This window comes from Cololabis saira, chromosome 13 (genome assembly GCF_033807715.1).
Source record: "Cololabis saira isolate AMF1-May2022 chromosome 13, fColSai1.1, whole genome shotgun sequence".
NCBI classification, from domain to species: Eukaryota; Metazoa; Chordata; class Actinopteri; order Beloniformes; family Belonidae; genus Cololabis; species Cololabis saira.
The window spans coordinates 43,385,564-43,399,565 of NC_084599.1; positions in this window are offsets into that span (position 1 = coordinate 43,385,564).

A 14,002-nucleotide genomic window follows, 5' to 3' on the forward strand; every position below is an offset into this window, starting at 1 on the left:
TTATTGGTGAAAATTGCACGCGCGAGGGGCCGTTCATCGCTGCCTGCAGCTTTAATTTCTTTTTAAGTTGGAGGACCCCCTGCTCTAAACTGGTATCTAAACTTCAGGAAGCTCCGTGAGGTGGAAACGCTGGAGGAGTCGGGCAGGAAGTCACAGATGGGGAGTGTGAGCTCATCAAGGCTCGCTGGTGTGAAACAAAATGTGTGTTCTGTCATTCCCCGGTCCGTCCGTCCTCCCGTCAGCTCCGGCGTGATGAGCAGCCCTTCATTAGGCCTGAAGGCTCTCGTATGCGGCGCCGCTACCTTGCAATCACCTCCGATCTAATTGATGTTGGATTTATTAAAGTTAATGAGGCGGCTGGCCATCTGTTGAGCAGCTGAAGCCGCGCAGGGGACGCGGGGCGGAAGACGCCCGGCTGCAACGCTGCAAGGGCAGCTCGCGCTGGCAGAGGAGAGTAAACACCAGCGGAGACAAAGAGATCTCCCTCCCTGCAGTCACATCACTCCCGTTTCCCTCCTCTCCCCCTGCATCCCTTTATGGCCTTCATATTTCAACTATACGGCTCCGTATACGGTGGGTGTATATGTGGCGTATGATTAATGGCCCTCAACCGGCTCTGTACGTCCAATAAATCTCACATTTATTTTACAGACTTCTGGGAGTTGGCGGGGGAATTGTAATTTGAGGCGCTGGTTCTGCTGCAGGCCGGGCCTTGGGCGGTCCGAGTGTTGGCTTTGTTCTGGCTCCGTCCTCCTAGCGGACGTTTAAAGGTTCAGGGGATCAATCCCAGATGTGACGGTCCTCGTTTTTGAATGAGATTCTGCAGGGAGATGAAGGTTTCAGAGACACCGGCCGTTTTCAGGGCGACACGCGACGGAGTCGTTCATCTGCTCGGAGCAGAACGGTTATCGAGTCGCTTTTTACTTTCAATTTGAACCATTAGAACTCGTTTGTTAAGGAAACATTCAGTCTATGGAAGAGTAATAGGGCCATGAAGGAGAAAAAAATACTTGAGAGGGGAAGATTTTTTTAAAAGTTAAAAATGTCGACATTAAATTTAATAATAATAATAATAATTCATTTTATTTAACGGCGCCTTTCATGTCACCCAAGGTCACCTTACAGAATAAAAACAAAACAATACAATAAAGGAAATACAATAATAATAAAGTAGAAATTATAATACATACACACATACACAATACATACAATCAAGGAGCAACAGTACAGATAACAGAACAGTATGGTGGGAGGTAGTGTGTGGTGACCGGTCAAAGTGAATAGGCAAGTTTAAACAGGTGAGTCTTGAGTTGTGTTTTGAATGTGGTGATGGAGTCTATTTGTCTTATGTATGGGGGGAGGGAGTTCCAGAGTCTGGGTGCCGTACAACTGAAAGCTCGGGCACCCATGCTGCTAAGGTGTGAGGTGGGAGTGAAAAGAAGTCCAGCAGAGGTTGAGCGGAGGGTACGGGAGGGGGTGTATTCTTTCAGTAGGTCACAGAGGTAGGTGGGGGCTAGGTTATGAAGGGCTTTGTGGGTGAGGAGGAGGTTTTTATAAATGATGCGGTATTGGACTGGGAGCCAGTGGAGTTGGATAAGAACGGGGGTGATGTGGTCAGATGACTTGATGCGGGTGATGATCCGGGCGGCCGAGTTCTGAATGAGTTGTAGTTTGTTGGTGAGTTTGGTTGGGAGGCCAGTGAGGAGAGCATTACAGTAATCGATACGGGATGTGACGAATGAGTGGACCAAAATTTCGGTGCTGGATTGGGACAGTGCTGGACGCAGTCTGGAGATGTTGCGGAGGTGGAAGAATGCAGTCCGGGTGATGTTGTGGATGTGAGGTGCAAATGAGAGTGTATTGTCCAGAATGACGCCAAGGCTCTTGACGTGGGGGGAAAAGGGTACCGGGAAGCCGTCGATGATGATGGGAAGGGCGGGAGAGGGTTGTGACTTGGTGAGGGTGGATTTGGAGCCGATGAGAAGAGCCTCAGTTTTATTGCCGTTGAGTTTTAGGAAGTTATTGCTCATCCAGGTATTAATGTCGTGTAGGCAGGTGGTGAGGGAAGCGGGAGGAATGGCAGCGGTGGGGTTGGAGGAGATATATATCTGAGTGTCATCGGCGTAAGTGTGAAAATGGACCCCATGGTGACGGAGAATTGAACCTAGGGGTAGGAGGTAGATGGTGAAGAGAAGTGGACCCAGTACTGACCCCTGGGGGACACCCATTGTGACACCCGTGCATCCGGATTTATGGTTCTGTAGTTGGACAAACTGTTGACGGTCAGTGAGGTAAGATGAAAGCCAGGAGAGTGCAACACCAGTGATCCCAATGCCAGCCAGGCGGTCCAGGAGTATTGGGTGAGAAATGGTGTCGAAGGCTGCGCTGAGGTCCAGGAGGATGAGGATGGTGAGTAGGCCGGAGTCAGCTGCACGGAGGAGGTCGTTAGTGATTTTAACCAGGGCTGTTTCAGTGCTATGATTGGGGCGGAAACCGGATTGGAAGGGTTCGTGGAGTTTATTTGAATTTAGGTGGGACTGTAATTGTGCTGCTACCACCTTTTCCAGAGTTTTGGAGATGAAGGGAAGGTTGGAGATGGGCCTGTAGTGATTGAGGTCAGATGGGTCTGCACCTGGTTTTTTTAGGGTGGGTGTGATGGCAGCTAGTTTGAGGATTGGGGGAACGGTTCCAGTGGTGAGGGAAGAATTAATTATTTTGGTAATCATGGGGGAAATGGATGGCAGACATGCTTTGACAAGCAGGGTGGGGAGGGGATCGAGCTGACAGGTGGTGGTTTTGGCTTTACGAATTAGTTCTGAGATGGTGTGTTCTGATACCGGAGTGAAATTGGTGAGAGGACTGGAGAGGGGTTGGTTGGTGGTGGTTATCCATGGTGGGTCATTTGTGGAAGAGCGTGTTGAGGCCAGTTGATGGTGAATGATGTTGATTTTGGAGCTGAAGAAGTCCAGGAAGGCGGTGCACTGGTCAGTGGAGATGTCTGGAGGGAGGGTTTTTGGAGGCTGAAGTAAGCGGTTGACGGTTGAAAAAAGGACTCTATTGTTTCCTGTGGCAGAATTAATGAGGTTGGAGTAGTATGATGATTTGGCGGTATTAAGTGCATTTTTGTAGAGCTGAAGGTGATCGGAGTACATTTGGATGTGCACAGTGAGTCCGGTCCTTTTGCAGAGTCGCTCCAGTTGACGGCCTGTGGATTTGAGCTGGTGGAGGTCAGGGGTGAACCAGGGGGCAGAGTGGGTAAATGAAACTGAGCGGGTTTTAAGTGGAGCCAGGGCAGTGAGAGAGGAGGAGAGACAGTTATTGTAGTGTTGTACCAGATCGGCAGGGGAGGAGGATGAGGGGGGATTGGGGAAGGAGCTGATAAGGGTAGAGAGATCTGTGGGGTTGATGTGTTTGATGTTTCTGAAGGAGATGATCCGTTGTTCTTTGACTTTGTGCAAATGGGTGTGGATGTCATAAAGAATGGCTTTGTGGTCCGAGATGGGGAAGTCCATGATAGTGAGGTTGGCGGGAGTTATGTCTGTGCAGCAGATTAAATCGAGAATGTGACCTTTGCTATGTGTTGCGAGGTTGACGTGTTGTGTGATACCAAGGCAGTTTAGAAGTGATGTGAAGTCGTTTGCTAGGGTGCAGGATGGGTCGTCAATATGAATGTTGAAATCGCCATGGAGGATAACAGTAGGGGACATTGTGCATACAGATGTTAACAGTGACGAGAATTCAGTAAGGAAAACAGCGGAGGGTTTTGGTGGTCTGTAGATGGTAATGATGATGATGGGTTTGGGTCCAGAGAGTTTTACAGCTAGGCATTCAAAGGAGGAGTGTTGGGGGACAGTGAGAGCAGTGACTTTTATGTTTTTACGGTAGATGAGAGCCAGCCCCCCCCCCCTTCCAGTGGCGCGGGGTTTACTAAAAAAGGAAAAGCCAGGTGGGGTGGTTGCATTTAACTGAGTGAAATCATTCGGCTGTTGCCACGTCTCTGTGAGGCAGAAAATGTCCAGAGTTTTGTCGGTGATGAGATCAGAGATGAGAAGGGCCTTATTGGTTAGTGATCTGATATTAAGAAGACAGAGTTTGAGACAGGTGAGTGGTATATATGCAGCTGCTTTGGGCAGGGGAGAGAGTACACTGTGATTGACAGGATTGATATGGCGGTCTGTGCGGGGAGGGGGGCGTGGCTCCTTGAAGGTCACATGGAAACGGAGGGGTCTGACAGTTATAATGGTATCGATTGGGCGACCGACAGCAGGGGGTGTAATAACAGCAGGGGCCTGTAGGAGGAGCGATTCATAGATGGCAATGGATGTAGTGACAGCAGGGGCCTGTAGGAGGAGCGATTCAGAGATGGCAATGGATGTAGTGACAGCAGGGGCCTGTAGGGGGAGTGATTCACCGAGGGAGGGGGGAGAAGAAGAAGGCACTGGTGGCACGGGGGAGTGGGCGTGGCATGTAAATAGTCATGCATGAGTGTCCTGTATGTAGTCAATGGTGTGTACAGTGCGCTGTATGTTTTTTGTAAGCATGCGGCTGCCTAGCTTGCTCGGGTGAAGTCCATCGTGCCGGTAGAATGAAGGGCGGTTCCAAAATAAATTGAAATTGTCAATGGAATGAAAGCCATGGACACCGCAGACAGCCTGGAGCCAGAAGTGGAGGTGAAGGAGGCGACTGAAGTTCTGTTCACCGCGGCCCAGGGTGGGCAGAGGGCCGCTGATGAAGACTGATTTTCCACAGTTTTTTAACATGGCAAACAGGCTGTTGAAGTCCCGTTTCAGCACGTCGGGGTTACTCCGGAACACATCGTTGGTCCCAAGGTGCAGGATGATACGATTAATCGAGAGGGGAAGTGTTTGGAGTAAACCTGGAAGTATTTCGATCATTTTTGTGACTGTGGCCCCTGGAAAACAGTGCGTGGAGGCGTTGAAAAATCGCGTTTTCCTGATTATGGAGTCCCCCACTATAGCGGTGGTTGGGGGAAACAGGGGGGGAGGGGGGCGGGGCGGCAGGCACTGGTCCTCTGTTGGAGGGGACCTTGACGAGGTTGTAGGTGCAGCTGCGGCCACTTTGCAGCGGGGTAGATCACTGGAGCGTCGCGCCCTGAGAGCAGCTTCCTTCACAATTTTGCGACGGGAGGAGGAGGTGGTCACAGACCGGGACGATGGAGGACCCGAAGCAGACCCACGACCCCCTCGGGCTGCTGGCAGCGAGGCTGTGACGGGGCTGGCTGGAGGAGGATGGACAGGTTGAGGGAAATCCTCAAGGCTCAGGATGTTGTATTTGTTTCCCAGCTGGAGCTCGCAGGGGGGAGGGGGGGAGGAGGGGGGCGGGTTGGGTGTTCCTCGCTTTTTCCCATTGACTGTGGGCCGTGCCGTTTGGATAGGGGTGGACGTGAGGGACCCGAGCCTCGGGTTCGGGTTAAGGGTGAAAGTTGCCTCTGAAATTCGGCTTTTAGTCACCCATTTTGGCTTCGGCTTGGCCCCCTGCAAGAGCCATGTGTCTCCAGCCAGGGGATCCGGGTGTGAAGCAGAGACTGAGGAGGCTAGCCTGGATGTAGCTGTGGGGACAGCAACAGTGTGGGGCGGAGTGACAGGGGCTGTCCGATCAGCTGGGGCGACCGCTGCGGCGGTGGAGCCGGCATCAGGCGGCGGGAGAGTGGAGACCGGATCAGCTGGGGCGACCGCTGCGGCGGGGGAGCCGGCATCAGGCGGCGGGAGAGTGGAGACCGGATCAGCTGGGGCGACCGCTGCGGCGGGGGAGCCGGCATCAGGCGGCGGGAGAGTGGAGACCGGATCAGCTGGGGCGACCGCTGCGGCGGGGGAGCCGGCATCAGGCAGCGGGAGAGTGGAGTCCAGGTCAGCGGGGTTGGCAGGAGGACCGGCGCCCAGAATAATCACTGAGTCCAGGCGAGTCTCTTCATTCCTGATCCAGTGGAGGTTGGAAATGCGCTGCTCCAGCTCTGCGATCTTCTGGGATTTGCGGAGGCAGCTGTCGCAGTCATGAGGGGAGGTGAGTGGAGCCATGGGGGAAGATGGGGTAGCCTAGGAACCAGAAAACAGAAACTACGGCAGCAACTGTGTTTGGCGTGAAGTCACTTGCTTTTGCTGCGGTTTACGTGTGCTGTACAGCTCAGCTGATGAGTTCTGAAATGGAACTTACGCGCGAGGACTCCAAGAGGAGTCCGCGGCGGTGTGTGGGCACAGATCGGGTGGGTTTGGATCCGGTAGAGAGCGGGACTTACCGACACGGGCCCAAGTGCTGGGCCCGTTGAGGTGAATGAGTTCAGTGGTAGCGGTAGGATTTTTTTCCCACGCTGTCAAAACGCTGTGTTCACTGCTGCACTGCTGCTTCCGCGTTCTGCTTCCCGCGTTCTGTTTCCCGCGTGACGTCAGCTCAGATACCAAGAAATTTGTAATACAATTTCAAGAAAAAAGTTGAAATGTCGAGATTAATGTTGAAATAAAATTTCGAGAATAAAGTCGAAATTTCGCCTTTTTTCTCAACATTTCAACTTTTTTCTCGAAATTGTACTTAAACATTAATCTCGTCATTTCGATTTTTTTCTCAACATTTCGGCTTTTTTCTCAACATTTCAACTTTATTCACGAAAATTTGACTTTTTTCTTGAAATTGTACTTAAACATTAATCTCGACATTTCGATTTTTTTCTCAACATTTCGGCTTTTTTCTCAACATTTCACTTTTATTCACGAAATTTTGACTATTTTCTTGACATTTACACTTTTTTTTCGACATTTAGACTTTTTTCTCAAAATTGTACTTAAACATTTATCTCAACATTTCGACTTTTTTTTCGACATTTCGATTTTTTTCACGACATTTCGACTTTTTTCTCGAAATTGTACTTAAATATTAATCTCGACATTTCGATTTTTTTCTCAACATTTCGGCTTTTATCTCAAAATTTCACTTTTATTCACGACATTTTGACTTTTTTCTCGACATTTTGACTTTTTTCTCGACATTTCGACTTTTTTTTCGGCATTTAGACTTTTTTCTCGAAATTGTACTTAAACATTAATCTCGACATTTCGACTTTTTTCTCGAAGAACATAATGAAAAAAAAAATCTTCCTCCTCTAAAATATTATTTTTATTTTTCTCCTGCCCTAATAGTCTCACATGGTGATGACCTGCAGCAGAATAAATGAAATATTTTTCCTCTGCTGCAGATCACTCCTCTGCCCTTCTGCTCGTCTTCAGGTTTGATGAAGTTCCTGCTGTCAAGGACATGGACATCTGTATGACAGCTGTGTGATGCGTCTCCGTCCTGCACCCTGGACATCTGTGTGAGACGCGTCTCCCCCGGAGGAGCTTCACCCACGGGGGGCTGATCGCCAACAGCTGCATCCAATCTGGTCCAAATCCGAAAGGTCAGAACGCGTGAGGATTTACAGCAGAAGTGTGAGACCTGGCACGGAGCCGGCCGTCCCGGAGCCGTTTCAAGCCCCCGGCGGGATAATTGGACCCAAAGCCCAATGGATTTGGCATCAGCTCCATCACCAAGTAAATAAATCCCTGCTGGGAGAATATGAAGAGCTGATTGCTCTGAAACAAACCAGCGTCCTTTCAGTGTCACTGTCAAAGACGAGAACAGCCCTGCAGCTCCCGCAGTCAAATCATCAGTTCATGGAAATAATTCATGTAAAAAAAGGCAAGGCAAGTTTATTTATATAGCACAATTCAACACAAGGTGATTCAAAATGCTTTACATCAACATTACAAGCAAGAAGACACAAAAACAAACAGTAAACAGTAATAAAATGAAATAAAATGATAAGAAAAGAGGTAAAATAATAAAAAGCACAAGTTGTTAAACAGTAAGGGCAGTAGAGTAATAATAATACCTTTATTTATAAAGCGCTTTTCAAAAACAAGTTACAAAGTGCTTTACATGCAATTAAAAACAAGAAACAAACAATTAGTACAATATTAAGATAAGACAATATAAAGATAATAAAAACAGACAAATAATAAGAATACAGAAGGTACATCTCATTCTTAAAATGGCAAGAGTTACGTTTCTATACGGTCAAAACGTACAAAGACCGGGTCAAATACAATAGTACAAAAGTAATCTGTAATAATTCGTACGGTGAATTAAACCAATTTGACAATTTTATCCCACAATGCCTGTTTCCAGGTCTTATTTCACACAACTGACGAGAATTCATTTCATTTATTCATTTTATTCTTTATTTCATTCAAAAAATAAAACAAACAATTCAATACAAATACAAACACAAATGTTCATAAATTGTGAATGAAAAGGGAGCAGAAAGAAGAAGAATCTTATCTAATCTGCCCCTTTTTCCAATAAATAAATTCACAAATAAAATACATTTCAAAAACAACAACTAAGTAAATAAAAAACTAAAATAATTACGTTTATTAAGCTCGATTTTTATTCTCTAACTAAAAAGAATTGCGTTTCTATACGGTCAAAACGTACAAAGACCGGAAAAAGCTGCGTTAATGCCATTAATGAGGCTGTTTTAATCTGATGTGCTTCAGTCAGAATAAATGTCTTTATGCTGGAAAATCTTCCAGGGAACTTTGCAGCGACTGCAGCAGCTGCAACAAAGAACACGGTGTAATTCTCGAGTTCTCCAGCAGGGGGCAGAGCAAGGCTCTTCAGCAGCAGAGAGTACAAAGGAGGAGAAGTTTATGAATACTGTAGGAAGCAGAACAAAGAGATGGAGCTGCGGTGTTTCAGGACGACGTCCCAGAGCCCAGAGGAGCTGCAGAGTCGGCCCAGTCCGTTTAGGAGGATCAACCTCCTCCTGTCCCTGGAAACATCCCAGCAGCACCGACCTGCAGGGCTCAGGTGCTGCTTTGTTCCTCAGTCCTCCATCCCTTCCTCTCAACTCTCCTGTTGGGAGGAAGGAACCGTGTTCAGGTGCAGGATCCTGGCAGCTCTGAACGAGTGTGCATGTGTGCTGGGATTTGGTCCCGGTGATCACTTTCTCCCTTTGTTCAGTAGGAAACAATAGAGGAAAGAAAAGATGTGGTTACTGCAATGAGAAAGCCTTTTCCACTGCAGTGAAGGAGAGACGTTAAAACGGCTCGTTTCTCCCTCTGTCAGTCACGGGGGCTGAGGAGCGACACTCATCTCTCATTTTTAGGGTCATATAAAGTGTAAAGCAGCAGAACCTGCCGGTTGTTGACAGACAGCAACCCCCCCCTCCATCCCTCCATCCCTCCATCCCTCCATCCCTCCACCAGCATCCAGTCTGCATGTTAAACAGGGGGAGCAAGAGCCGTCTGATCTGAATCAGTGTTTTCCTTCGCTCCTGCTGCTGCAGCTCTCCACTTCTCCACTTCTCCACTTCTCCACTTCTCCGCTGAGTTTTACCAGATTCAGTTCAGGTGTTGAGTAGGCCTGTGTTGAAAAAATCGATTTTCTGATTCTAAATCGATTCTCATATTAATTCCTAAAAATCGATTTGTATGTCTAAAGATCGATTTTTTTTTAATTAAAAAAAAAAAAGATTTTTTTTTTTTTTTCCATCATTACATTTTTGCCAGGTGAACTTTAATCCCAGTAATCCCAGTAGTTTTGACTCCTGAACTAAATGAACTTTTCTTTAGAGAAAATGCTGGATATTTCAGCTTAAATTTCTAAATGTTATATTAGTTCAATGAGGTTTATATTATCTATATTTACTATAGCTTGTTTGGTTTCTCTGTTATCAGACACGGTTTGTCATGAAATACCTGAAAAATGCCGGTGCTTCATGTCCAGCTGTGTCTGGTGACACAATAAATCAGACAAGCTAAAATAATCTGTTTACTGCTTGAGCTGTTGCAATTTCTTTATTTTTTTGCACTTTAAATGGATATTGAAATGCCTATTTGAGTTATTTATTTCTTAGTTATTTCACAATAATTATTGTGAAATTATTATTTCGATAGTTATTTTACAGTCATATAATCCAGGAAACACTAACCCAAATCAATATCGAATCGAATCGGATCAAATCAAATGGTGATAATCGATTCTGAATCTTAAGAATCAGAATCGAATCGATTCTTGACATTTGAATCGATACCCAGCTCTAGTGTTGAGTCCAGAGCTGGAGGAAGAACAGAGTCAGCCGTTTCCACGTTGGACTGAAACCGTGTAAATACAAGCAGTTTCCAGTTAGAACAAGAGATGTGTTTGCACCAACAATGGGCAACAATGTGAGCGTCGGGAACAAAGAAATAAGGGACTAAATGTCTGACAATCAAAACATAATCATCATTCCACCTCAGTGGTGCAGACGATGTAAACTTTGTACGTTTTTTTTTATTTTTTTATTTAACCTTTATTTATCCAGGAATAATCCCATTGGGATTAAAATCTCTTTTGCAAGGGGGTCCTGGCCAAGAAGGCAGCACAATAGGTCCACATCAGTTACACATTGAACAACGTTGAACAACATCAACAAAAGAGACATAAAAAACAGTTAAAACAGTTTGTCAATCACATCACTACAGTATAATCACTCAATGTTCGATAAAAGAACATGTGCATTCAGTAGTCAGATAGACCTTGATCCTAGCTTTAAAATATAGCAAACTTGGGAGATAATCCAATTTAAAATGACTCTGTAATTTATACCAGGACGAGGGTGCAAATGCTTTGAAGGCACTTTCCCCAAAAACAGTCCACGTACGAGGAGTAGTGTACATTATCAATCTATCGTGCCTGAGACTACAGCTTCTGGTGTTGACTTTAGGAACCAAGAGAGAACACAAATAAGGGGGCAAGTCACACAAGATGGCTTCATAAAGAAAACAATACCAGTGTTCCCATCTAAGATTGTGCAAAGAAGACCAGCCAACACTCTCGTAAAGACTACAGTGATGAGTACGAAAACCTAAATCTGTTACAAATCTTAATGCTGCACGATACACCGAATCCAGCATTTTCAGGGAGGGGAGATTTGCATGCATGTTTAAGATGTCACCGTAGTCAAGTATTGATACAAAAGTTGCCTGAATCAGTCTTTTTCTAACATTAAAGGAAAAACAACTTTTGTTTCTATAATAGTGTACAGAAAGTCAGTAAAAATGACTGTTTGTGCACATATATGAATGAATGAATGAATGAATGAATGAATAAATAAATAAATAAATAAATTAATTAATTAATTAATTAATTCATTCATTCATTCATTCATTCATTCATTCATTCATTCATTCATTCATTCATTCATTCATTTTTATTTCCAACATGAATATAAAAATGAAAGTAAAAAAAAAAAAGATAAACATTTACATCTTCATATTCACATATGTTTGGGAAAAAGGAGTAGGAAGAAGTTTACACTTTCCTAGTTCCTACCCCTTTATAACTCTATGGATTTACATTATTGCTATTATTATATCTACACAATATCCATATAAATATAGTCTATATAAATACTACGTAAAAATGCCTATTACTACATAATTATCCATATAAGTATATAGAAAATATAAATATTACATAAATATTATATCAATATATAGAAAATACAAATATTATATAAATCTATATAAATATACACTATATAAACTACATAAATAAATAAATAAAATCCCTATAAATATATATATGCTACAAACCCAATAAATATTTAACATATATTACATAATTATAACTATCCCTCTCAACTTATAATATATACTACATAAATATCCACATAAATATCTAAACATATCTTAAGCAAGTATAATATACCATTTTTCCCTATTTTATTTGATTCTCACACTCCTATATATATATATATATATATATATATATATATATATATATATATATATATATATATATATATATATATATATATATATATATATATGTGTGTGTGTGTGTGTGTGTGTGTGTGTATGTATATACAGGCCACAGAGCCAGCAGCAGCAATATTTTAAAGTGTATAGTGACATTAGAAGTGCCGTTTGCAGGTTTTAGTTCGGTGCACTGATGGATGTGCAGCCGTCCAGCCGTCTGACAGCATCCAGGTAGAAGCTGTTTCTCAGTCTGGATGTTTTCGCCCGGATGCTTCCGGGCATCCCCTCAACAGTCCGTGTGTAGTCTCAGAGAACGCCGTAGAGGAGGAGAGTTTATTGGTCCATTTCTTTTAACAAGGCGTGACATGACCAGGGCCTGAACCAAGAGCTGTTAGTCACATGTTCTGTCAGGAAGGGTCGGATTTTCCTGACGTCCTGATGAACGGCAAGACCGGGAAACCGAGGCAACATGGTCCTTAAAGGTCAACTTGCTGTCTAAAGCCTGAATTATGGTTCTGCGTTAAAACGACGCCTCCCAAAAATTGTAACTACGCGTCGAGGCGACGCAGACCCAACGCAGACCGAGAGGGCTGTGATTGGTTTGCTTGGTAGCAACGCATTTCCGGTTCCGGTTTGTGAAGCAGTCGTGAACTTTCAGCGCTCTTTTCTTCGTGTGTGTGAGTTTTTTGGGGTGTTGTTTTGGTTTTTTGCACAATAGTTGTCCTTATCTCTTTGATTCACTCTGACCAGAAAAAAATGGAAGCTAAACAAAGTATCAACTAGCGCTCTGGGGGGGTTTTGCACCGCGGAGAAATGGAATGACAGAGAAGTCCGATGGATTCACGACGGCATCACGGCAACTGCGTATGTTTTGCGTTGGTGTAACGCAGAACCCTAATTCAGCCTTGATATGACACCAAGAGTCCCAAAAGAAGACGTGGGCACAAGTGTGGTGGAATCCAGCTGCTTATCTGAGGAGGTGAGGAACGACTGGCTGGACAGACAATAAGCTCAGTCTTGGACAGATTCAGCTGAAGGTGACGGTCCTTTATCCACGCAGAGATATCAACAGTGTCGCCAGGTGGGAAGTAAGGGAAGAGCTGGGTGTCATCGGCATAGCAGCGGTAGGAGAAGCCATGAGAGCTGATGATTTCACCTAGTGAGGTGGTGTATAGTGAAAAGAGAAGAGGGCCGAGCATCTATCCCTGTGGCACCCCTGATGCCAACTCATGCGATCTGGACACTCGTCCTTGCCGTGACACTCTGACGGATCTTCCTGCGAGGTCTGACATGAACCACAGGAACCATATTCATATTCCATATTCCTTTTTTATATCCCTGTTGGTTTGAAGCAACGTATTCCACATTGTTCTCGTTCTGGCTGGTTTTAATCGTCATTATCTATGTTGTTAATGTCTGGTTGGTTTTAATCCCCTTGCTCCTTCCCACCTGCAATCTTTTCAGTCTCTGCCGGTTTTTTGCCTCTCTTTAGAGCATCTCTAGTCTTGTGGTAGTTTGACCGTTGGTTATCTGAGTAGTGAAGCAGTTTCTGTTTATTTATTAGGATTCCCATTAACCATCACTCCGTTGTCGGAGTAATGGCTATTCTTCCTGGGCTCCTCACACAGGACTCAATTATATACATAAAAAAACATACAGAATAACAATAAAGTATAGAATTACACATGGTAGTAACACATAAAAAACTACAATATTAAAATAATTTACCACAGTGTTGACTGCTAATTACAATTGGAAAAGAGTGTTAAAACCTGGCTGCAACTAGTGGAGAAGACAGGATAACAGCCGATTATTGGCTTAAATTAAAGGCAGTTGGACTTGACAGTGACCCGTACAGTTACCCCAAGAACCAGTGGTCCATGGACATTAATATTTGGTACAGTTACCCCAAGAACCAGTGGTCCATGGACATTAATATTTGGAACAGTTACCAAGAACCAGTGGTCCATGGACATTAATATTTGGTACAGTTACCAAGAACCAGTGGTCCATGGACATTAATATTTGGTACAGTTACCAAGAACCAGTGGTCCATGGACATTAATATTTGGTACAGTTACCAAGAACCAGTGGTCCATGGACATTAATATTTGGTACAGTTACCAAGAACCAGTGGTCCATGGACTTTAATATTTGGTACAGTTACCAAGAACCAGTGGTCCATGGACATTAATATTTGGAACAGTTAC